Source organism: Rattus rattus, chromosome 6 (assembly GCF_011064425.1).
Source record: "Rattus rattus isolate New Zealand chromosome 6, Rrattus_CSIRO_v1, whole genome shotgun sequence".
Lineage (NCBI taxonomy): Eukaryota > Metazoa > Chordata > Mammalia > Rodentia > Muridae > Rattus > Rattus rattus.
In genome coordinates this window covers 18,500,823-18,505,056 of record NC_046159.1, presented here as the reverse complement: position 1 = coordinate 18,505,056, position 4,234 = coordinate 18,500,823, and the positions used below count along the sequence as shown (strand labels likewise).

Sequence of the window (4,234 nt, the reverse complement as noted above, 5' to 3'; positions counted from 1 at the left end):
TTCTCCAAATATTCACATGTTGCATACTGAATGTGGCATCTATTAAAAATGGCAAGGGTTTTCAAGTTGAAGTGGGATGGGAGATCATCAATGTATTTTGGGTTATGGGTATAAAATGCTTACACTGAGAACTGAGGGTTATTGTGGCTCCAATGTAGATAACCCTCAGTTACAAGATGCTGCCATCCTCTGAAGAGACTCTAGGGTGGATACTCAAGGGTCATGTGAAACTGAGAGACACATGTATTTGCTTTACCTGTGTTATGACAGATTTTTCTGAAGAGATACAAGGGGCCTTCTGACCACTGGATTGGCCTGCACAGAGCATCAACAAAGCACCCTTGGATGTGGGCAGATGACACTGAGTATAGTAACTTGTATGTTTTCAGAACACTTTCTCTTATTCTGTATTCATTTGCTCTGAAATGTGTGAGTTGTATTTGTAAAAGATGAATGACTATGTTGTGTGAAACCAACTGTAGTGGGAAGAAAGAAAGTATAAACCATCAAAGTACAGGTCTGGTTCAGAGGCAGAGTAGGTGCTTAAAGTCAGAGCCAATTCCAGCTAACACCACAAACTTAAATCCTTCTGATATGCTCCCATTTATTGGCCATTATTTCCAAGGCATTTACTTAATTCAATTTCTCTCAAAGCCTTTAAGACGGTGATGATGTCTGGGGGAGATATTGTCTGCTCCATCACCAACTAAAAACTTTTCTTTGCTGGTGTCATAACTTTAGGTGGGCAATGGGGGCTCTAAAGTCCAGGAAGCCAGTGCAGAACTGCATGAGTATGACTTGATGGTCCACTGTACCTGTTCACAGAAGCAGAGACTCCAGGGATATTAGGAACCTCTCTAAAGTCTTTTCATCAAAAATCATGAGACAGCTCTTATGTGAGCATAGCTAGACATTTTGAGTAGAGTCATTTCACTGGAATGGTAAAACACAGACACAATCAAAGCCATTATGAAAAACCTTTTGGAAATTTACTAAGAATTGGGTTTTTCTCTACTTGTATAACTTACGTAAAATACTTCAAAATAGAACTGAAAATCACCCTCAGTGATGTCACCTATGGCAGCAGTTTGTTTGAACATGGCAGCAAACGCCAGTCAGTTCCCTCATACACATTACATGGTTCAACATTGAGGAGTAAGGAAGGTGTGGTTTAAGTCAAACCCTGAGGATGTAAATCATTCTCAGTGCAACTATTACTAGGGTTGAATGCACTGTTGGTTTGTGCAGTAATTATCGTTTGTTCTTTGCTTTAGGTTCTCATCCCAGGAGGAGGACAATGTGGCTTCCTGAGTGACAATGGGATCAGCAGTGGCAGGGACTATACACATAGGAAGTGGATTTGAAACAAGTCCAGCAGCTACACCTCACAGTACCCACTAGTTGTAAATCCAGGCTAGGGAATGTACCAAAGGAAAGCATGCGTGAGAAACAGATGCTCTGTGACCTGTTATCTACAGTTGCTGCTCTACTCAGGATCTACCAAAGCCATTAACAAAATCCATCAATAATCACATTGACAGCAAAGATGAAAACTAGTTTAGAGGGTCATAGATATACTACATAAATTTTGGAAAGATGATTCTAAATCAAATAGGTGTTTGGGTATGAGTTAGTACTGATATCTAAAACTAAAGTATAAGCAAACCTTTCTTAGTGAGCTCCATTTTATGATCAGGTATGAATATTTTCATTGGTCCTTGCTATAAACTCAGGGGATCTAAAAATATATGGTAACTGAACCCATGAAAATTATTAGTCACAATAAAGATGATAACTGGCCTGTGGCTTCCAAATATTATAGTAAGTACAGTCATCATTCTTTTTTAAAAAATCAATAAAAAATATGGAGGGAGATCTAAACAAGATTGAAAGCAATGCTGTATACTCTCTCATTTAATAGCATTGCCAATTATTTTTATACTTCATTTATGAGTTTTTAAAATTGAAACAGACTAAGAATATGATACAAGCATATGTCATTTTATGTGCTTGCTTCAGCAGCACATACACTAAAATTGGAATGATACAGAGATTAGCCTGGCCCCTGTGCGAGGATGACACACAAATTCGTGAAGCGCTCCATATTTTTCTGGAATAACAAAAAACCTATGATAGCTAAAACTATCCTCAAAAATAAAAAGACTTCCAGGAGAACCACTATCCAGGAACTCAAGCAGTATTACAGAGTAATAGTGATAAAAACTGTATGGTATTGGTACAGAGACAGACAGATAGACCAGTGGAATAGAATTGAAGACCCAGAAATGTACCCACACACCTATGGTCACTTGATTTTTGAAAAAGATGTCAAAACCATACAATGGAAAAAAGATAGCATCTTCAGAAAATGGTGCTGGTTCAACTAGAGGTAAGCATGTAGAAGAATACAGATCAATCCATTCTTATCACCCTGTACAAAGCTTAAGTCCCAGTGGATCAACGACCTCCCCATCAAACCAGATCCACTCAAACTAATAGAAGAAAAAGTGGGGAAGAATCTCTAACACATGGTTACTGGAGAAAATTTCCTGAACAGAAGAACAATGGCTTATGCTCTAAGATCAAGAATCGACAAATGGGATCTCATAAAACTGAAAAGCTTCTGTAAGGCAAAGGACAAAATGGCAACCAACAGATTGGGAAAAGATCTTTACAAATCCTACAACTGATAGAGGGCTTATATCCAAAATATACAAAGAATTCAAGACATTAGACTGCAGGGAGACAAATAACCCTATTAAAAAATGGGGTTCAAAAGACTATACATGGACTGACCCTGGGCTCCAACATCATAGGCAGCAATGAATAGCCTAGTAAGAACACCAGTGGAAGAGGAAGCCCTTGGTCCTGCCAAGACTGAACCCCCAGTGATTGTTGGGAGGAGGGCAGTAATGGGGGGAGGATGGGGAGGAGAACACCCATATAGAAGGGGAGAAGGAGGGGTTCGAAGGATGTTGGCCTGGAAACCAGGAAAGGGAATAACAATCGAAATGTAAATACTCAAGTTAATAAAGAAAACAAATTTTAAAAAATGTGATTTTAAATCTAAAAAAAAAATGGGGTTCAGAGCTAAACAAAGAATTCACAGTTGAGGAATGCCGTATGGCTGAGAAACACCTAAAGAAATGTTCAACATCTTTAGTCATAAGGGAAATGCAAATCATAACAACCCTCAGATTCCACCTCACACAAGTCAGAATGGCTAAGATCAAAAACTCAGGTGACAGCAGATGCTCGCAAGGATGCTGAGAAAGAGGAATACTCCTCCATTGTTGGTGGGATTGCAGACTGGTACAACCATTCTGGAAATCAGTCTGGAGGTTCCCCAGAAAATTGGACATTGTTGGCCTGGAAACTGGGAAAGGGAATAGCAGTTGAAATGTAAATAAGAAATACCCTGGTTAATAAAGATGGAGGGGAAAAAAAGTAATGTAAATAAGAAAAACTTTGGCTAATAAAGATGGAGAAAAAAAAAGAAAAGTTGAATTTACTAACAAAGCACACTGATATACATGTGTATAAATGTATAAAACCATTATTTGGTATGTTTGATAAAGTTTAATAAAAGTTACACAAAAAATGTCATTTTATTTTCCAAATTTAAACTTTTTTGAGAATTCCGTTCGAGTGTATGACATTTGAATTTTATTCTTTACTAGGTTCTTTTCAGATCAGGAGAAAATTGGTTACTGAACATCCTTCAAGGCATTTGATCCCTAATCTTGTAATCATTTACACACACATAAGTTTTAAGGAAAAATATTAAGAATTTTTGGATACTGTGCTACACTGTACTGATGAGTCCCAAAAAAGGATGAAATAACAGGTCACAAGCAATTGCTCAGTTAACACTTTCTTCTTACTTTATCTATGGATTAAACCTTCTCATACATATTAGGCAAACACTATCCTACTGATATTAGCACTATCCCTTTTTATAAATTTTTAATTCATAACAAGGTCACTCTGTAAGCCCCAGATGGCTAGGATTACAGCTGTGTATCACCCCAGAGGCCTTGCTTTATTGAAGTATTAGTTCAGGGACAGGACTATGATACCGATGGTAAAGGCACCAGCTACTAAGACTGATAACCTGAGTTCAACATCTGGATCCACATTTTGGAAGCACAAAATCGTCCACAGTATATTATCTGAAAACTTCAAACTTGCACTGTACCCATTCACAAACAAACACACACAAATATATTAAAAT

At 37.7% G+C, this 4,234-nt stretch overlaps 1 non-coding gene across 1 annotated transcript; it reads left to right on the top strand.

The window, feature by feature from the left end:
• Positions 1 to 2,006: 2,006 nt before the first annotated feature.
• On the top strand, positions 2,007 to 2,110 carry LOC116904815. The gene has a single exon (XR_004388466.1). It is a non-coding gene; the product is annotated as a U6 spliceosomal RNA (small nuclear RNA).
• Positions 2,111 to 4,234: the final 2,124 nt, after the last annotated feature.